We start from the raw sequence: 22725 nt of genomic DNA, 5'->3' as shown, positions 1-22725 counted from the left end.
CCCCTGCTGAGCGAATCACCCACTAACTTTAACCAGTGAAACTGGAATTAGGTTATCTTCCGCTCCAAACCAATGTCTAGAATGTTGTGCTCCCTGTTTGGATCTCACCTGCTTTTCACTAAAGAGATTCTTGAGGGATATCTTCCTCCAATACATGTTCGCAAACCACAAGCAGGAGAAGTGCAGGGAGTTTTTCCAAGCACCTCTATCTACTTTGTTTTCTGAAACTGTTATTCCCACATTTTGTTCCCACCCACTGCACAGATGCAACTTGGGCTTTTGCATCCTTCCTAAGGGTAGACAGTGTCTTGGGTGGGCTTGGGTACCAATTATAGGGGCTCAACTTCCTGAACTCTGAATCTGTCATCCACATGAGACCTTCAAGCCACCCCCCAGAGCCTCCTCCCTTCTCCCCAAGGGCTTGGCTATTGCCCATGTCTTGCTTCTGATCATCTTCTCCCTCCTCTGGTTTTGGGGGCCTCACTTGAGGACCTCAGCCCGTAGTAGGAAAAGGTAGCCCCCATTCCTGTTCATTCTTTCTGCTTCTGTGGCCATTGTCAGTGCTTCTCCAGATTCCTCTTGCCAATCTCGTACTGTTTTAAGTCGTTTCTATGCTCTTACTGCCATCAAATGTGAATGAGATTCTTTTGAAAGCTGTTATTAGGTCCCCACATGTCAATCCATTCGGGCTCCTATAACAAAATACCCCAGAGTGGGTAATTTATAAACAACAGAAATTTAGTTCTCACAGCTCTGGAGGCTGGAAGTCCTTGATCAGGGTGCCAGCATGATAGGATGAGGGCCCTCTTCTGGGTCACAGACTTCTTGTATCCTCAGTTGGTAGCAGGGGCTGGGGAGCTCTGTGGGGTCTCTTTTATAAGAGCACAAATCCCATTCATGAGGGCTCCACCCAGCCCAGAGGCCCCACCTCCTAACACCATCACGCTGGGCGTTAGTATTCCAGTGTGTGAATTTTGGAACACAAACATTCAGACCTTAGCACCAAAAGAAGCTGCCAGCTCTGTCAATTTTTCAGCCTTCTTTCTTGATTTCTTGGACTAAGTCCTCTGGACAAGGTAGAAGATATTTAACTGGTGCCACCAAATGTCATGTTCTAAGGAATATCCCAGTGTATAGCACACACCCCAACTGTCTCCAGTGTGTTTCCCAGAGATGGAGAGAAGTCTTCATTCTCCCTCTTTGGGAATTTTATTCTGGGACCTGAAAATTAGCCAAACATTCTCTTCACCTGAAACCATGGGGACTAACGCGACATCCCAGATTTCTCAGGGTAGGGGTCCAAAATAGAGTGTCCCTTCTCTGCATGTGTTACAAATAGAATTTAAATTCTATAAACTCTAAGTACTTTAACTTAGCAAATAAACAATTATTTATATTTCAGCTTGTTAGTATATATGCTTGTTTGCGTGTTTGCTAAATCCCTCTAGCATAGATATATCTAGGTGGGAACTTAAATTTTTTTAAGACTATGGTTAATTCTATATGTGTACAGGGGGCCCACTAGCATTTACATTGTTAATCTTCCATTGATGTGTCCTTTCTTAGACGCTACACAAATGGCATTGAATTCCGCTGATACCAGCTTTCCCAGGAAAAATGAAATCAACTCTTACAGCTGGAAGTAATTTAGTCCTTGGCATTGAGCTCCTTAACTTTCTATCTTGGGAAAAATGCTTTTTTGATCTAACAGTCTATTGCAAAAATGGTTCAGGCTTCTGTTTACATGATGAAGAAAGAAAATAAATTATATTATTTTATTGGGAAACTGGGACTAAACGCCTTCAAAGTAATTTGGAAATTCCAAACCTTGAACTATTTCATTTCCTTCAGAGGAAAATGCAGATCTGATATTCTCATCAGACTGTTTATGTTTTCTGTCTTCTTCCAAATTCTCGTAATGAAATTGATTTCTCTTGTTATTAGCTTATCTGCACATTAAACTTTTCCCTGTAAACACTCTTCTTGGTCTCTTAGTCTTTATAAATGATGAAGTATTGACGTAAAGTAGGGTAGTTTAATTTATGCTGGCTGTTTGCGTGATCTGCGCTACATTTAGGGGCGCTAGCTTTTATGCTTTCTAAAAAGCTAAGGGATGATTTAGTAGGAAGATGATGAGTAGAAGTGATTTTACTTACAAAAAAGAAAAAACCCCAAAAAACAAAAAACCTTAAGTGGAATATCACTTTAAAAAAAAAATAAGGGCTTCCCTGGTGGCGCAGCGGTTAAGAATCCGCCTGCCAATACAGGGGACATGGATTTGAGCCCTGGTCCAGGAAGATCCCACATGCCGCAGAGCAACTGAGCCCATGCACCACAACTACTGAGCCTGCACGCCACAACTACTGAAGCCCGCGTGCCTAGAGCCTGTGCTCTGCAGCAAGAGAAGCCACCGCAATGAGAAGCTCGCGCACCGCAAGGAAGAGTAGCCCTTACTCGCCACAACTAGAGAAAGCTAGCACGCAGCAACAAAGACCCAATTCAGCCAAAATTTAAAAAAATTTTTAAAAATAGAGTACTGTTAACATGGGAGTGAATAAGGACAACCGGCCAGTCTATAATTTCTTCTACAACTACCGCTATATAGCATTTCTTCTTATGTCATATTAAAAAATTGTATGCAGGAAATAAATGAGATGCTGATTCATCTGTGCTAAATGCTGGGTCGAGGCCAAAAGCATGGGAGAGTGAAAGGCTGGGAGTGAGGCTGGTGGAGTGCTTGTTGGAAATACACTCAAATCAGCTGTCCATGACATGCAGCTCTTTTGCACTAAGGGCCTGTTAGGTGAGATAGATGGATAGATAGATAGATAGATAAATAGATAGATAGATAGATAGAATATGTTTATTTTGTGCTGTGCTGTTTGATATTAGGATATTCTTTTGAATAATTTCTTTTTTAAAAAATTGAATGTGACATGAGCAAGCATTATCAATATTTTTCAGGTGAAGAGTGGATATAGGTATATGTATAACTGAATCACTTTACCGTACCCCTGAAACTAACACAACATTGTAAATCAACTATACTCTAATATAAAATAAAAATTAAATTTAAAAAATATTTTTTAAATATTTTTCAGAAAAATGTATATATCAACAATTCTAACAAAAATGCTGCACTTGTGATTTTCCTTAACAAAACAGGAATATAAAAATGGCCAGTTCACTATAGAAATCCACTAACCACCTAATGGTTTTCCCTTCATGGAACCAATTGATTCTCTAACACACCTTTAGCCTTACTTACAGGTTACTTCCCAAAATGCAGGAGTCTTTCTCAAAAACCTTCAGAGATATAGTATTGCCAACAGAACAAAATCCAAGTAGTCACTGAGGAGTTGTTGTTCAGTGGTACAGTTTCTGTTTTGCACACTGGAAAACTTCTAGAGACTTTAACCCCAAAATGTGAATGTATTTAACACTACCGAATTGTACATTTAAAAATGGTTAAGATAGTAAATTTTATGTTGCATGTTTTTCACCACACACCGCAACATCAAATACTAAACCTAGCAGTCAAGGGCAGTCGTGATCTGGCCCCTCCACTGTCTTTTCTAGCTTCATCTTTGTTCATTCATTCAGTAGATCTTTTCAAGCACCTATTATATGCCAGAAACTTATAAAGTACAGCAATGAACAAGACAAGCACAGCCCCACATGCAAAATTTAAAATAAAATATTGCCAGAGTGGAAAGGGCAACCGTGTTTGTTTTTGTACCTTATGCTTTTGCTGTTGATCTTTAGTATTCTTCATACATACTTCACATTTATGTACTTTTACAGCTTTGTTTATGTTACTCTCTTAGTCCTAGATGCCCTCCCAGCTTTCCACCCACCTCTCAATTCTCATTTTTTCTAAACCTTTTATCTTTTAAGACATCATTACACACAACCCAGTGATGAAGCTCTTCCTTTAACTGCCCTATTGTGTTGTGTTATTTAGTTTTGCTTGTTCCCCCAGGCCTGGCCCACGGCTTAGTACAGTGTTTTGCATGTAACAGACATAGAAGAAGCCTTGTTAAATGAAGTGACACTATTAAAATATCTTGAAAATTATTTTCTTAGTACATACCAAAATACATTGCTTTCGTTGTTTTAATATTTTTATATCTAATTTACATTTAATTTTAAATTAAATTTATATATAAATTTGTGTTTGTTTATATTTAATATTTATTTCTATTTAATATTTATTTATTTATAATATCTATTATCTTTCCTTTTTGACTCAAGGGTTCAGTTGCATACCACCGAATGCCATCCATACTTCATTATGAGTATCACATGTACTTGGACTTAGACTCCGATGAATCAGTGCGGGGATGTAGCCTTGAGGAGAGTAATTAATGAGGGTCACTGCCTTGTTCTGCCATGTTCTGATAACTAGTATCATCTCCTGAAGCAACAGTGCCATTTTATGGGATTTAGATTTCTCTTACCACTTGGGGCTTAGGAATATGTGCACTTTCCCGCGTTGATATTAAATGCATAATCAACTTCTGTGTGTCTCATCTCCATTCATCTACTAAGCATTCCAGGGCATTCTTCGTAGAGTAAACTGTACTGAGGACTCGGGTATTTCTCACCTTGAAGGCTGTGAGGGTGAACAGTTAGCCGCAGCAGAAAGGACCTCTGATTTGGAGCCTTTTGTGTTCTGGCTCACACTAAGAGGACTTGTAAGATGGGCCAGGGCCAGGTCCTCCATTCCCCAGAGCCGGAGCGGACATCTAATTCGAAGTAAACATTTTCAGTTATGTCCCTTTTTTCTTTTAAACTTTCAGCTCCACTGAGGTATAATTGACATATAAAATAGTAAGATATTTAAAGTGTGCATCTTGGCGATTTGATATACATTGTGGAAGGATTCCCCCCATCTAACTAATGAGCATCCATCACCTGCCTAACTTATGCAACCATTTATTCATTCATCTGTTTCTTGGTGAGAACATTTAAGTTCCACTCTCAGCACATTTCAGTTTTGTCCCTTTATTGTTCACTCAGCTTTAGAAGGAAAAGTGCCTGACAACCTCAGAGTTATTAAAACGTATTGGAGCTATGGCTTTTTGAGTTAAATGGTGGAGAGTTGTTGAAAGTAAAAGATAACTTTCATTACCTTAAAGTTGCTTTGATCAGATGAAGAGCAACTAGCCCTGCCTTTGGGAGCCATAGGGTTCTAAGGGACTTTTCATAACTGTGGTTTCCTAGACTGGCCAAAAGGACTGTGTTTCCTTTTGTTTTGTTTATAATTTTTTTAAAGTTTTTAATTGTGAAAAACCACATAACATAAATTTTACCAACTGAACAATTTTTATTTGTACAATTGAGTAACATTAAGTATATCTACATAGTTGTGCAACTGATCTCTAGAACTTTTTCATCTTGCAAAACTGTAATTCTGTACCCATTAAATCATAACTCTTATTTTCCCCTCTCCACCCCGCTCCTACAAACCACCATTCTGCTTTCTGTTCCTATGAATTTGATTACTTTAGATACCTCATACAAGTGGGATCATACAGTATTTGTCTTTTTGTGACTGCCTTATTCAACTTAGCATAATGTCATCAAGGTTCATCCACGTTGTAGCATGTGACAGGATTTCCTTCCTCTTTAAGACTGAATAGTATTCCATTTTACGTGTGAGTGTGAGTGTGTGTGTGTGTGTGTGTGTGTGTGTGTGTATACACCACATTGTATGTATTCATTCGTCCATCAATGGACACTTGGGTTTCTTCCACCTCTTGCTATTGTGAATAATACTGCCATTGTCATGGGTGTGCAAGTATCTCATCAAGATCCTGCTTTCAATTCTTTGGAGTATATACCCAGAATTGGGATTGTTGGATCATATGATAGCTCTATTTTTAATTTTTGAGAATCTGCTGTACTGTTTTCCAAAGTGGCTGCACCATTTTCCATTCCCATCATTGGTGCACAAGAATTCCAATTTCTCCACATCCTCGCCAACACTTGTTATTTTCTGGTTTGTTTTGTTTTGTTTTGTTGATAGTAGCCATCCTAGTGGATGTGAGGTGAAAATGTGGTTTTGATTTGCATTTCTCTAATGATTAGTAAAGTTGAGCATCTTTTCATATGTTTGTTGGACGTTTCTATGTCATCCTTGGAGGAATGTCTATTCAAGTTCTTTGTCCGTTTTTCAGTTGAGTCACGTGGTTTTTTGTTATTGTAGTTCTTTATATATTCTGGCTATTAACTCATCTGATATTTGATTTGTAAATATTTTCTACCGTTCTGTAGTTTGCCTTTTCACTCCGTTGATTGATAGGACTAGCTTTAACATTTGATGCCATTATTTGTGAAGGAATTATCTTTGACTGATCTGCTGATGTATGACTAGTCATTTTTCCTGCCCAAATAAGTACTAACTGTGAAGTCCAGTTCTATGTCGTGTTAAGGTTATCCAACTTCCATAAAACCAGTAACAACAGTAAGAGCAATGTTTTTAAACTTTTCTGTACACTAAAATTTTAATTTAAAAAACTTATCAAGAATGAAATATTGCCATTTGCAGCAACATGGATGGACCTAGAGATTATCATACTAAAAGTGAAGTAAGTCAGACAAAGACAAATATTGTATGATAGCACTTATGTGTGGAATCTAAAAAAAAAATGATACAAATGAATCTATATATTGTACAAAACAGAAACAGACTCACAGACACAGAAAACAAACTTATGGTTACCAAAGGGGAAAGGGGAGGGGCAAGGATAAATTAGGAGTATGGGAGTAACAGATACAAACTACTATACATGAAAAAGAGGAGCTTAGCATCTTCCTTGTTGTAACTACTAATGTGAAAAGAGTTAAAGGGTACTCTGATTTAAAGCTTTTCATAAACTGAACAAGAGCTGAAGAAGGAGGTGCAGAGAGGCTGTTTTGCCATATGTCTTGTATGCCTGACCCTGAGTCTGTGAAGCAGGATGTCTGGTGTGTATTGTATAGCCTCTCCAATGGTATTTGAGAAAATATAAGCTATATCAGTAGAGACGATCTGGAAGATACTTGGAATTGCAAGGGGATAGAGCTTGTTTCTATAAATCATCAAGGAAATGACATACTAGGTAACCAGGATAGAATCCAGGGAAAATGTTTGCCTTTTTTTTTCAAGGAAATATGTGCATTCTATGGTTTCTGAAGAACCTTTTATCTAAGGGGATATCAATGTGTTCACAAGTTATATGTAGTCAGCTTCTCCATTAAAATGCAGCTAGCTCTTGGGTGACTGCAAGAATAGCTATGAAAATACCTAGGCCACCCATTCTTAGAATCAAATGCCTCCTAATTACTTGTGGAGAAAGCAAGTAATTGTTAATGATTATGGCATATTTTAATATCAATAAATGATATTGGTTTTGGTAAATCTTAATGTTATTTTTGATTGCTGATTTCTGAATCTTTCCTAAATTAATGTCATTGTATCAAAGAAAGTCCAATAAATAATTGGTTACCTTCTAGGGTATGCGCTCTACTGGCAAGGATTTTTTATTTGAAATGATACTTTCACTGTTAAAAAACATGAAATAAAGTGAAGTGTCAAGATTACCTTTGGGAATTTTATAGTGTTTTAAATTTAAGAAGCATTCATTTTCACCATAATCCCAGCACCAACCCTAAGGTCCAGAGGCTCAAATACTCAACAGTTCTTGCTTGAAAATAAATTGCAAAATCATAATCGATATTTAATTTTAAAGAAGGATATTAAAGAGCATGGTACTGCATTACTGCTTTCTTTTATTACTTTGTTTTTTAGTGCTCTCTCCTGACAGTAAAATTCACACTCCATTTATCTAAAGAGCCATAAAACTGGAATTTCCTAAGAGCACTGTATGTAATGATAATGGCAAAATTCCAGAAACTTCCAGTGAGGAACAGGCTTTTATTCTTTTTTAAACTGTCAGGCTGTTGGCAAAAGCAAGCACTCTAGTTAAATGACTAAGCAAATGGTTTCTGAGACATGCCCCAGTCCTTCAGAAGGATCCATAAAAAACATCTGGCTGAGTGACCGAGCACCATTTGTGGCCATGCATATCACAGATTAATCATCAAGAATTCTAACTAATTCCAGCCACTACCTCTTAATGAATGCCAAATGTGAACCCATCAGGCTTTTTTTCACATGACATCAGTGACATTTGAATGGAGCAATTGTCTAGTGCTCTAGGCAGTAATATGATTAATTTCACAGAGGAGCTTTGGGGTTCCAGCTGGTCCCAACACTGTGTACTCAGTATGCAAAGTGAGATTTCAACAGGGTGTCTGTCAGTAGCCAAGTATTCTCAGCCTTGTCACCATCATCTGTTCTATTCTAGCTTTATGTTCCTGTCAGATTGACTGCACTAGATGTACATCTTGCTCAAGCAGGAGTGGACCAAAAAATATTCTAAGCTCATTAACTATCTAATGATCTTTAAGAATGCTAGTGCAGGGAAGATTAAAAAGCTGCGTCTAGTCTAGTGTCCATGAATGAGAGACTGGTTAAAGCAATGGGAATATATCCATACAATCCAAACAACGGGGGCAGGGCAGAGTGCTCCGCTCCATTCAGTCATTCAGGGACCAAGGCTGATAGAGACCTCACCTTCCTAATGACATGGCTTCCAAGGTTGCTCTAGGTGTCGACGTTCAGCCAGCAGTTGGGAAAAGAGAGGGAGGATGAATGTGGGAGTTTGTTGTGGACCAGGCAAGGAAGTGACTCATATTCTCCTGACCAGGACTTAATCACATGGCCGTATCCAGTTGCAAGGGAGGCTGGGAATTGTAGTCTGTGTGCCAAGACGAAGAAGAAGCAGGTTTAGACACTAGCTACCCAGCCTCTGATGTAAAAGGGATGGGAGCTACGTAGAAGAAGAGCAGAACTGAGGCATTTCCATGTATAACAGTATGTGTGCACGTGTGTGTGTGTAATTTGAAGAATGTGACTATATGACCTATTCCAAAAATAAAAGACATTTTTCAGAAAAAGTAAAGTCATTGTCTGTAGAACACTTAGGGCCCTTATCCTCAGTTGTACATCACGTATTCCAGAGGATTTTGTCATTTATCATGGCTTATGAGCACGCTCTAACTCCTTTTGAACCAAACTGTTTCCAGAATCAGGGGGAAACCTCTCCGTGACCTGGGTCCCTCAGTTTGGGAATTTTGTTTTCCTCTCGTCTCAGCTGGGTCGCCCACTAAGGAGGAATGGTGGCATGATTAGCTGATAAGAGAGAAGTTAGCCTTGTCTGTGTTTAACTCGGGGAAAGCATCCAACCCTGACCCTAGAAAGTCACTGTGAGGACCCCCCCAGATCTGGCCTAGGAAGTGGCAGCCATAGTGCGTCGTAACTTTATAGACCACCTTTGAGACCCAGAGCCATTACATCTCACGCCCCTGCTCGGATGTCTTCAAGGCTTCATATTCCTTATTATTGCGAGACCCAAACTTCTTAGCCTAACAGATAAGATTCTGATCCGATGTTTGCCTGTGTTTCCAACTTTCCATCTTGCCAAGTCCTTCGAGTTTTCCCTGTGACTGAAACCAGAGTTCCTCACACTGATATTCCACAGCAGATTTTTCTGGGAGGCATTATCAGGTGTGGGGTAGACAGAAAGTAGTACATGAGCAAATACATTTGTGAAGGATTATATACTACATCCCCTCTTGGGAGTATGTATGCATTGAAAACTTTGAGAAGCTCTGCAGCTTAGACACTTGTTTAATTTTGTTCATCCTAGGATTTACAAAACTCAACTGAATGCAGAAAATATATCACATACCCCCACTTAAATGTCCCTGGGCACCGATACACAGAACATCAAGTTGGAAGCTACTGCTCTTGACCCGTGTGGTCCAGTGTGTCACCGCTAATCACATGGAACTGTTGTGCACTTGACATGTGTCTCGTATATTTCTTTGCTGCTCTAGGATTCCTTGTTGATTCTTCCCTGAACGTTCTATGCAGAATAAATCATTCCTTCCAGCATGCTCTCACTTTGTGTCTCTTCTCCACGTATCATAAATATTTGCCTATGTTTCTTATTCATCAACTATATGGTTTTTTCCTTGATGATTGGTCTGTTCATTCTAGGGATTGCAGGGTCTAGTATGTGCCTGACACATGTTACGATTGGGTTTACTTTGTCCACTCTTTCTTCTCTACATATTTTAAAGATAAAACAGTATTTCAGGGACTTCCCTGGTGGCACAGTGGTTGGGAGTCCGCCTGACAATGCAGAGGGCACGGGTTCAAGCCCTGGTCCAGGAAGATCCAACATGCCACGGAACAACTAAGCCTGTGTGCCACAACTGCTGAGCCTGCATGCCACAACTACTGAGGCCCACGCGCCTGGAGCCCATGCTCTGCAAAGAGAGAAGCCACCACAATGAGAGGCCCACGCACCACAACGAAGAGCAGCCCCCACTCGCCACAACTAGAGAAAGCCCGCACACAGCAATGAAGACCCAACGCAGCCAAAAATAAATGTAAATAAATAAATTTATTTTTAAAAAAGTATTTCAGTTTTTTTTTTATTTTGCTCTTAAAAATTTTAATGCATATATGACTTATAAAGCTAATAAGCATCCTGTTCTCAGAAGAAACTTGGAACATTTTAACTCCAGTCATTTCCATCCCCTATTCTTGTTTCTTTAGGTCTGTTTTTTCTTATATTATCAAACAAATTGTCATAATTATTATTATACCTGTTTTAAACAGTTGATGTTTGTTTATATATAAACCCATTTTTACCAATTTCTTTATTCATCATTCCTTCTCTTATCTCTTTTTTTTTCTTCTGGGTTCAGTTTTCTTCTTCCTAAACAATATGTTTTCATACTATGTTTAACAGGACGTTTTAGTGGTAAACTCTAAATCTTTGCCTAAAAATACCCTGAATTCAACATAATTTTTAAATGATAGTTTATCTAGTTATGAGATTATAGATTATTTTCTTCCAGTTTACTAACATTTTCTTCAAACTGGGTCTAAGTAATTATTTAACCCAATTATTGAGGGTTTTTTTTTTAATTGAATGACTACTTATCATTTCAAGTACAATTTGGTTATTTGTCTTAATCTGCCTGTTTTTTTTTCATGATCTTTGTTCTTTTCTCATGTTTTTGCTGCCTTCTTTTATGACTTTAATATGTTGGGTGTATTTATTTTACAAGCTCTCTTTTGATATTTCTTTTATGAGAATTTCTTGAGGAAGTCTAATCCTGCTATTTGTTCTGTCACCTAACTCTTGCCCCAGATGTACTGTTTTCTCATTTGGTTTATAATTTACAATTGTGAACTCATCTTTGATGGTGTGCCCTGGGATAAGGGTGTACCCCCACCATGAGATATTTTGTGCTTACTTCTGCACCCAGTTGCATTTCTGGGTTTTACTGGAACATACATGTTAGTTTAAATTTGAACCCTAAGCCTAAGTGGGGAGAGACCCACAGATATGAATTTTTTTCCCAAATTATCATGATTTATTAATGTTATTTTAAATCCATATGTGCTTCTAAATTAATTTAAATTCCATAAGTTAAGCATTTGGCTGTTTTATCTATATCCCTAGAAGTTTCTATTCAAGTTGGCTGGAAAACATTGTTTTCTGTATTCTTTTTTTATTGAGATATAGTTGATTTACAATATTATATTAGTTTCAGGTGTACAACATAGTGATTCAGAGTTTTTGTAGATTATGTTCCATTTATAGTTATTATAAAATATTGGCTATATTCCCAGTACTGTACAGTATATCCTTGTAGCTTATTTATTTTATACATAGTAGTTTGTATCTCTTAATCCCCTACCTCTATCTTGCCCATCGTACCTTCCCTCTCCCCACTGGTAACCACTAGTTCGTTCTCAATAAGCATAGATATGACTTTTAAGAGACTTTTAAGATTCTTTTCCCTATTTATCCTTCTTCTCCTATGATTAAGGGAGAATTTTTTTCCAGATTCAGTGTTTTAGTGTGGGAATACCATTCTCTATTCCTATTGCTAGAGATGAACCTCAACTCCAACTCATGTCTTGAGCATCTCTGCCAAGCCTCTTTTTTTGTTACGTAGAAGCCAAACTTTTCAGTTGCCTAGGACCAACCCATTGGCAGTTCAGGTACCACCACCTCCACCCTGTCTGCTTTTGGGTTCTGGATATTTTCCTTATGGTCTTACAGTACTAACTATGCGTTTCAAAGAGTAGCTGTTATATTTTAGCAAGCGTTTCTTAGGATTTCTTAAGAGATATGTTTACCAGCTAACTATTCTGCCACATTGTCATAAACTGAGGTCTGATGCATGTTAAGTCTGATGTATGGACAAAGTATGAGAACTTTCTGGCAGAAAGAACAAGCAAACGAGTAAGCAAGGCAGGAAGTCGCAGAGGTGGTTTGTTATTGTTTGGTTTGTCTAGAGAGATGCTGTCCAACTTGTTAGCCACTAGCTCTGTACGGCTGTGGAGCACTTGAAATGTGGATGGTGAACAGAGACAAGCTGAAAGTGTAAAATGCAAACTAGATTTTGAGGACTCAGGATAAAAAAGAATAAATAAATAAAATGTTTACATTGATAATCTATTGAAATAATATTTTGGCTATATTGGGTAAAACATATTAAACTAAATGTCACATTTTTTAATGCAGCTACATTTACATTTTATTTGACTCCCCTGTTTCTCTTGGCCAGCTCTAGAGTACATTGTAGGTACACAATAAATATGGATTGAACAAAAGAAAATACTTAGTACACTCACATTATCTCTCCTTATTCCCAAACTTGCTGCATGATGGGTCCCACAATATCTACAAACACTTCCCATACTTCATTTACTGTGGATCAGATTCCTACATCCCAGGAAAGTACAAGGTGAGAGGATAGAATTTAGTTCTCTCCAGGTGGCAAATTTAGATGGAAAGTAGTCGAGGGAAATGAGTTTAGATAAATGCTTTTGACAATCACTTGAGTAGAACAACATACCCATCTTTGGTGATAGTCTTCCACATTTTTGTCATGCTTTGTTTTGGTGATGTAGAAGTTTGGGCATAATATATCATGAAAAGCACTTAAGGAATCTCAAGAATGCAATAAAAACTTTCTCAACTTGATACTGTTTTCTTCTCTGACATGTTAGCCAATCTGCTTCCCTGAATCAGCTCTCATTCATCAGTTGTGTGTACAGAATGAAAAAGAGGGCGCTGGGATGTAGAAAACACCATACGTCCAAAGTATTTATTCCATACCAGGATGTTAAAACTTGCTTGGTCGTGGAATAGTATTTTGCCTTTAGGATGAAAGATGAGCTGTAACTGGCAACGTCAGACAACCGAACAAAAAGTTTACAAAGGCACCACCTCACTCCCATTCCCATCTACATAGCCATGTGACATTTTTAAGGGTGCTTTGCCTTATTTTGCCTTTGTCACTCTATACATTGCATAATAGCCCCTCCAACAAAATCCATATGTTCTTTTTCTAAGGGGAGGGGTAGTGAAATCATGAAAGAGGATCATAATCAAAAAGATCCGAGGTCTAGAGAGCTATTGTTCCACCAGCCTGTAAGGATAAACCCAGCTGCCAGGAGATCATGAGCCTTGGTTGCAAACTGTGTACCAGCTGGCTATCCCCAGAAGAGACCTTCCTTTCTTGTCGCCCCTTGTTCTCTTAAATTGGCACCAATGCCTGAGGACATTTGCTGGGCCTCCAGCTGTTGTCAGTCACTGCAGCTGCTGTCCCAGCGTTCTGCTCAGATCAGGAATGCAGCATGAGTTCCAGTGCAAACTCTCCTCTGTTCACTGGTTGCAAGAGCAGTTAGCAAGCTGTGTGGCTAAGCTAAGTCTCATGTTTTCCCTTTTGAATCCAACTGCCAGAAAAGTCTATTTCGTTCACAGTTTCTCCTGTGCATGGGATATGGGTGTGGGGCACCAGAGACAGATGGCCTTTGGCATGGGGTGTTACTGATGGCCTGATTCCCACGTGTTGGGCCTTTACCGGTAACAGTGGGACACATCTGTTCCCCCAAGGGCCTATGTTGGGGAGACAGGCGTATGGACCAATTGATTAAAGCATTTGGAAATGGAAAGCACAGTTATCTTTGAAGTGGAATTATCTGTAACTTTTATCAGATGTCTCCCTGACTTCACCCATATGTTTAGTGTTCCAGTTTGCAGGCAAGGAATTGCCCAGTTACCTCCGTTATTAGCCAGAGGAAAAAATAGTCCCAAAAGTCAAGTAGAGAGCCAGATTTTGTGATTGTGCCTCTCTTCTTCCATTACCTTTTGACTCTTTAGATTGCTGATGCTACTCAGTAATGTTTGTGGGCAAGTTGCTTTGCTTTGCTGGAGTGTGCAGCCAAAAAAAAAAAAAAAGGATGAGAAAATGTCTTATCTGTTCAATGCAGCTTAACCACAGTGTTTATTTTCATGGCCAGCGTGAAGGGTCCAGTCTAGCCAGGATCTACTCCTCAAACCTGCATGGATCTTATTTGATAATTTAATCAAAGGAAACAGCTTAGATCATGAAGAGCTTCTGGAAAAAAAAACAACAAAAAAAAAAACAACCCATCATGAAATGACTCTAATTGGCCAGCTGAGCTGAGTAGTTAGGTAGGAACTATATAGTTGGCCATGGTTTATAGAGTTTGCCCTATTCTCCTGTTTAGAAAGAATAGGGTGAAGATGCCCACAAACTCTTGGTCCCCTGGGCAGTAGAAAGAGGTATTACAAACAAGACAAACAAAGGAAGGGTATTTTCTAGAGCCAGGGCACTTGGGAAGTTGCCTCTGGGAAAATTCGAAGGACTCCATGGGCACAAGGCTTGGATCACAGAGATTAGGCTGGATTCCAGCCCATTTGCTCCTCAGCCTAAAGCCCTTGCCCAACACACACTGCCTTTTACAGTGGCTTTACCTTAGAACGTGGAATTGCATCACACGTGCATACAAGTTGCCCACATGACACTCTTTCTTAGAGGAAAGTGGAGGAGTGGGGAGATGAGAAAAATCTCTCTCAATATTCTCACTGAACAGAGTCAGCCAAGGTCCCAGAGGCCACGGAGCAGTCAACACAGTTAGACACACCTACAAAATGTCTGTATGAAAGAGTTGGAGGACTTTTCTTGCCATTGACCAATAAAACAAAATAAAATGAAAACAAAGCGACATGCCAAAAAAAATAATCTCCAGTGGCCAAGGAACTGGGAAGACTGCTTTGTGGATGAAGCAGCTGAATGCTGGGGCGTCTAGAGAAGCAGTGACTATCAACAAGTTAAAGGAGGTGATAAAATCACCAAGCAGGTAGTGCAGTGTATACAAGCCAATGTTTATATCGTAATTTACGGGTGATTCGAGAAGTTTGCCCGGCTAATTTTGACTTACAAGCTGAATTTAGAGTCTAACCATAAACTGCTAAACTAGTCAGTTTATGCATTTAAAGCTCTCTTCTCTATTACCTTGAGAGGGTTTATCAAAGGACCAAGGAAATAATCTTGCTGCTGGGACCTTCTGTACTTTAAATACCTGCTGTTCAGAAACCCATTGGAATTGGTTAGTATTAAAGACACATGAAAGAGGCATTGCTCTTACCAGACTTGGAAATATGGAAAGGTTTTCATATGCATTTCCAGATGGCATATACTTAAATCTCAGTTGAGTTCCTAAACATATGCTGGGGAGTTTGCCGGGGGTGGGGGGGGTGGATTGGGAGAGGTGATGGTAATGATTATGAAAATTTAGCACACATTTCTAATCCCGAGCACAGCTCACTTGAGAAATCACTTTAAAACACTGTATCTCATTCTGAGAGTTATTTACAGTAAAATTCCCACTAAAATGAAAACGATCTGATTGTTGATTTTCTTCATCTAATAAGAACTAAATATAGTCTTTCAAAGACTCCTACCAAGCCTGACAGCGATACTTCAAAAAATCCCTTTTCATGCCTAGAGACAAGAATTGTAAATCAATTACATAGAACTAAAGAGGCACCAGCCACAAATACCTAAAATTATTTTCTTGATGATTATAAGGTATTTTACATTTGACATGAATCTTTTCATTCTAGACCCTTGATTTTATTTACATTCTGAGATCCAAGAGTTTGAGTCTTTTGGTAAACAAGATTAACATGTTGATGTGGTCTGTACAGAACCAGAAATTACATTTCAGGAAATCCTGAACTCATTTTATTTATTGCAGTGCATTTCTTCTAACATTCTTTGGGTAAAATTCCTTTTTTTAGATATACATTTCTTTGCTGTCAGGTTGCTTTCAAAGGATTTTTTTGGTAACTCTACAGATAAATAGGAAAAAAACCCGGCAGTGTCATAGAACCGGGACAACCCCCAGGAAAAAGCCCTGTGCCATATTTCAGTGAAGTTACTGCCCTTTCCGCTTTTATTTCTTTCAGTCAAAAAATAGGCGGTCAGTAGTTTTGGTGGCAATTTTATTTTTCCTTTAAAAAAAAATGTATATGTGAATACAACTGCAGAATGCTGGGAAAGTGACTTGTTTCATTTTCACTGCCAATCCTTTTTGTGATTACACTGGCAGGCAGTTGACAGCTGCGAACCATTCCTGGCCACTCTTCTCTCTGTGCTGCCTGTCTCTGGAAGCCATGTGCTGAAACCAGCCAGCGAAGGTGACAGGGAGGGTGTGCAAGGCAGAGGGCTTACTTGAGTGGCAAATACTTAGAGGAAGGCACATAAGGCCAGGGATGTTGCTATGCCTGTTAATGTATAGAAAATGGACAGGGGCCAGAGGGAGGCACGGGGCTCCAGCCTGGGTGCCTGTGAGAGTACCACGGTGAGACGTTTGGACTTTATTCAGCAGGCAGCGGAGAGACCCCAAAGTCTCACAAGCAGGGAGGAGATGGTACAGTATATTAAGACACTGGATGATGTGGTCAAGGTGGTGAAGTGGAGAGGGGTTCTGGTGGACCAGGAGAAGTGTAACCTGATAGGAGAGTATCGTGAGAGTTCCTTCAAAGGATGAAGAGGTCCTTTCTGAACCCCACCGGTGACAGTGGATATGAAAAGGAAAGGGGGGGACTCAAGATGCAGAATATTAGGACTTGGCAACTTAGAGGGACTAGACTTCACTTTAAAGGAGAAAAAGCCTGCGCTCAAGTTCATGCACTTTCACCTTCATGCTGTGTGACCTTGGATGAGTGCTTCTCATCTGCCCCCCATCTTGTGTTGGTAGTTAGGAAAGTATAATATCTGCATCAAACAAAATGGTATATTTTATGTGTTTGCAAACCCTAAGCAGTATACAATGTTTTATTCTTGGAGGTTTATTATTAAAGGTTATTTATTATTTTTTAATTGAAGTATCACTGATTTATTGTAAATGGTTGTGTTAGTTTCAGGTGTACAGCAGAGTTATTCCATTATACATATATACAAATTCTTTTTCAGATTCTTTTCCATAGTAGCTTATTACAAGGTTTTGAATATAGTTCCCTGTGCTATTCAGTAGGACCTTGTTGTTTATCTATTTTATATATAATGGTATATATATGTTAATCCCAAACTCCTAGTTTATCCCTCTCCCCTGTTCCCCTTTGGTAACCATAAGTTTGTTTTCTATGTCTGTGAGTCTATTTGTTTTGTAAATAAGCTCATTCATACTATTTTTTAGATTCCACCTGTAAGTGATATCATATAATATTTGTCTTTCTCTGTCTGACTTACTTCACTTAGTATGATAATCTCTAAGGTCCATCCATGTTGCCGCAGATGACATTATTTCATTCTTTTTTATGGCTGAGTAATATTCCATTGCACGTATGTGCCACATCTTCTTTATCCACTCCTCTGTCGATGGACATTTAGGTTGCTTCCATGTCTTGGCTATCGTATATTTATTATTATATTGGATTTATTATTGGAGGTTTACAGGGGAGTAAAACAAAGAATCTAAAACTTGCACACATGTTTATAGCAGCTTTATTCATAATAAAGCTTGGAAGCAACCATGACGTCCTTCAGTCAGTGAATGGACAAATCAACTGTGGTAATCCAGACAAGGCAGTATGATTCAGCACTAACAGGAAATGAACTACCAAGTCAGGAAAAGGCATGGAGGAATCTTAAATGCATATTACTAAGTGAAAGAAGTCAATCCGAAAAGGCTACAGACTGTATGATTCCAACTATAGGACATTCTGGAAAAGACAAAACTATGGAGACAGTAAAAAGATCAGAGGTTGCCAAGGGTTTGGGGGAGGGAGGGATGAATAGGTGAGCACAAAGGATTTTTAGTATCTGTATGATACTATAATGGTCGATGCATGTCATTATACATGTGTCAAAACCCATAGAATGTGTAACACAAAGAGTGAATCCTGATGTAAACCGTGGACTTTGAGTTATAATGATGTTTCAGTGTAAGTTCATCGATCGATCGTAACAAACGTACCACTACGATGAGGGATGCTGGTGGTGAAGGGGGTTGGATGGGGTGGACAGAGGGATGTGGGAACTCTGTACATGCTGCTGTGATTTGCTGTGAACTTAACACTGCTCTGAAAAATAAATTCTTTAGTTGAAAAAAAAAAAAGGTCTAAGATGACCCCAAGATCTTAAGCCTGTAACAAAAATAACAGCAATAAAAATGCTCCTCACAGGAGTAAGAATGTTAGGAAAAGAAGCTGAATTCCGAGAAAGATGATAAATTCTCGGGACATTTGAAGTCCAAGGGACTTGAAAAACAATCACGTGGAGACATCCAGCAAGTAATTGGAAAGCAGGACCAGGTCATATTATACTTGACATTCTTATGGCACTTTACAAAGTGTGTCTGCATGTGTTGACTTTTTTACTTTGTATCCCGCACGTGGGATAAGGAGATCGATTAGATGATTTCTGAAGATTTCTTTCACCCGTGAGATTTTGTGAGCTTCAGGAAAAAACTGGAAGTGGGGTACAGATGCGAGAGTCACCTCAAGGCGATGTTGAGGCATTGAAGGTGGAGGAGCTCGTCAAAGGGAACAGATCTGGGCTCCAAATAGAATCTGGAGCAGGGTACTGGGTGCAGGAGGAGATTCAGGGGAGCTGTCAGAGCTGGGGAGGAGAACCCACACAGCCTAGGGGCACCATGAAGAGAGTTTCATGCAGAAATAGATGGTCAGCCAGCCGCAGAGATATTAACGAAGCAGGATGGAAACTGAGAAGTCTCCAGAAGGTTTGGAAATTAGGTGTGTTTTTACCTTTGAGAAACCTGTTGTTTTCAGTGGTGGGGACAGGCAACATTGTCAAGAGCTGGGCAAACAGCAGGTGTCAGGGATATTGTCAGGGAAGCAGAAGGCAACGGGCTGAAGGGATGAGGGCATCGTCAGAAGGTGGTTTTGTAATGGCAAGACCTTGAAAGAAGGTGGAGAGGTCACGTCAACAGTGCTGGAGGTAAGAAGAGTAGAAGTAAGAATTCAGGTGTTTCTCTCTAGGCTGAGGACTGGGGAGAGGTTGCATTGGAAAAAGGAAAACTTGCTCAGAGACTAGGGTGAAGAAAGAGCGAGTGCTTGTCGATACAGAAGTTCTGATGTAAAGAGAAGGACGGCAAAGAAAGCTTAGAAGAAGAGCCGCTCTTAGGAGTGAAATTGGCATTAACTCAAGAGAACTTTGAATACCAGCTCTGTGACCTTAGGCAAGTTACTCAACCTCTCAGGGCCTCAGTTTCCTCATTTGTTAAATGAGATACCTGCATTCAAAAAACTTATGATATTACTCAGCCATGAAAGAGAATGAAATAATGCCATTTGTAGCAACAGGGATGGACCTAGAGATTATCATACTAAGTGATGTAATTCAGGCAGAGGAAGACAAATATTATATGATATCACTTACATGTGGAATCTCAAAAATAGTACAAATGCACTTATTTACAAAACGGAAGCAGACTCATAGACGTAGAAAACAAACTTACGGTTATCAAAGGGGAACACGGGGTGGGGAAGGGATAAATTGGGAGTATGGGATTAACGGATGCACACTACCATATATAAAATAAACAACAAGGACCTACTGTATGGCATAGGGAACTGTATTCAATACCTTGTAATAATTACAAGGTATTGAATATATATATATATATATATATATATATATATATATATATATATATTTCCGAATCACTTTGCTGTACACCTGAAACTAACACAATACTGCAAATCAACTGTATGTCAATTAAAAAAAAAACCTCAAAAAATTTAAATGCTGGAAAAACACTTCTTATCAAAGTTTTCAAACATACTACAAATATCGAAAGAATAGTACTCCATGTTCCCATCACACAGCTTCAAAAATTATCAAAATGGTACCAATATTGAATCATCTGTCCACTGTGTACTTCTGTGGGGTGGAATGTTTTATAGCCCATCCCAGCCAGCTTGTCATTACTCCAGTATGGAGCTCTGGCTGCTAAGTGCATTTTAAGACTCATGCAACCACCGTGCCGTTATCGTTAAGTTAAGAAAATTTAAAAACATTCCTTAGTAGCTTCTGACACTGTACTCTGGAAAATTTCCACTCTAATTTCCCTAATTGTCTCAAAGATGTCTTTTTACAGGTGATTTGTTTTCAATCAAAGTTCAGAGAAGGGCCAGTGGTTGCACTTGGGTTCCTAGGACTCTTACGGAAATCACATGAGGTGAGGAGTATGAATGTACCCAGTTCAGTTTGGGCACATGACAGGCACCCCATTAATACCACCTCCCTTCCCACTGGGAGTTTGGGATTAGCAGATACAAACTGTTACATATAGAATGGATAAACAACAAGGTCCTAGTGTATAGCACAGGCAACTATATTCAATATCCTGTGATACACCGTAATGGAAAAGAATATAAAAGAGAATATATACATATGCATAACTGAGTCACTTTGCTGTACAGCGGAAATTAACACAACATTGTAAATCAACTATACTTCAATAAAATTTTTAAAAATATCATCTCCCTTCCCATCCTTACCTCTCCAGCTTCTGGGCAGTATATTGGCAATTGAAGATGGGAGTCAGGGGCACAAGATCCCCCTGTGGTGGTGGAGATGGTAAGATATCAGGGGCTGGACCAGCCAGCAAAAGTTTAGAGGCAGAAGATGGTGGACAAAACGCCTCATATTCGAAGATCCTGTTGATGCCAAGATAATAGCTAATAACTATTCAGTGTTTACTCTCTGGCTGGTGCCGTTCTAGTACTTTATATTTATTAACTCATTTATTCCTCACAACAGTCCTTTGAGTTAGGTGATGTTATTCTCCCTGTTATAATGAGGAAACTGACGCACAGAGAAGTTAAGTAACTTGCCTAATGTTACACAGCTCATGAAAATGTTGGAGCTAAGACTCAAATCCTAAAAGTCCATCATCAGAGACCAAGTGCTTAAGCATTCCTCCAAATCAAATTAAAATTTTAAATCTAAGGACCTTGCATAGCCTAGAGTCAAGGGAGGTCAAGGGAGTTCAAATGACATCAAGTGTCAAAGCAGGGAGTTTGATCAAGTCCCCCAGGAAAGCAGGAGGTGCAGAAGCAGGTTTTCCAAGAGTTATAAAGTGGACTTACAAGGACTAGGAGGAGAAAAGTGGGAGCAACAGGACACTCTGAGGGGCACCAGTGGAGTGTGTCCCTGGAATGAGAGGGAAACCAGGCTCGGCAGGGAGGAACTGGGCTAAGAAAGCAAGAAGGCGATGAACAAGGGGCATTCACAAGGGATGTCTTTAGGAGGAAGAAGGGCAGAGATTAAGCGAGTGTTGTAGATTCCTCTTCTTTCTACCGTATCATTCTTGCTTCTAGAAACCATATTCACCAGGTTTGTGTTTGAAGCATCATTTTCTCCTTCTGAAATGATATCTTTTTCTTAAATTTTTTGTTGTTGTTTAGCTCGCCAGAGCATTTACATCATCAGAAGCTCTCACTTCTTTTTTCTTTTTAATTTTTTTTTTTTTTTGGCTGCGTTGGGTCTTCGTTGCAGCGAGCGGGGTCTACTCTTCATTGCGGTGCGCAGGCTTCTCATTGCAGTGGCTTCTCTTGTTGTGGAGAACAGGCTCTAGGCACACGAGCTTCAGTAGTTGTGGCATGCGGGCTCAGTAGTTGTGGCTCGCGGGCTCTAAAGTGCAGGCTCGGTAGTTGTGGTGCACAGGCTTAGTTGCTCCGTGGCATGTGGGACCTTCCCGGACCAGGGCTCGAACCCGTGTTCCCTGCATTGGCAGGCGGATTCTTAACCACTGCGCCACCAGGAAAGCCCAGAAGCTCTCACTTCTCAACATCCTTAAATTTACTGGGAAAATATAAGCTTTTCTCCCAATTGGAAGGCCCATCCGGCTCTCTCTTGTCCTGGTTGTTTGCTTCTGTATGTGTGTGATTGACAGCTCTGTGGATTACCAGTAGCTGCTACGGCTCAGAGGTAGCTTAGACTCTTCAGGATTCACAGCGAATGAAAAAGAACCCAGAAACTCTGGTGACATTGTGATATTTTTCATACCTTCTTAGAACTGTTTTAAATGTGACTGTAGCACACTCCTAATGGCAAGAACTTCTTTATCTCTTAAAAGACAATTATTTTTCCTGAAGCTTCCATTCTGCTGCTTCACAGGGAGTAGTGCCTCAATCAGACATCACCATGAGTCGTTTGCAGACAAAAACACCAGAAATTTACATGTCCCCACACAATTTCCTTTAAATATAACATCAGTGTGTCTGTCACCAGTAGCTTTGA

The 22725-nt window shown here is 39.5% G+C and overlaps 1 protein-coding gene across 1 annotated transcript in view; it reads left to right on the top strand.

The window, feature by feature from the left end:
* The window catches only part of RNF150 (ring finger protein 150), a 253046-nt gene that overhangs the window by 93028 nt on the left and 137293 nt on the right, over window positions 1-22725 (top strand). The gene's annotated exons all lie outside the window — the stretch shown is intronic.

Source organism: Balaenoptera physalus (genome assembly GCF_965194825.1).
Source record: "Balaenoptera physalus genome assembly, chromosome: 5".
Taxonomy (NCBI): Eukaryota; Metazoa; Chordata; class Mammalia; order Artiodactyla; family Balaenopteridae; genus Balaenoptera; species Balaenoptera physalus.
Note: the sequence above shows the minus strand (reverse complement) of the source record. Positions and strands in the feature narration are given on the sequence as shown.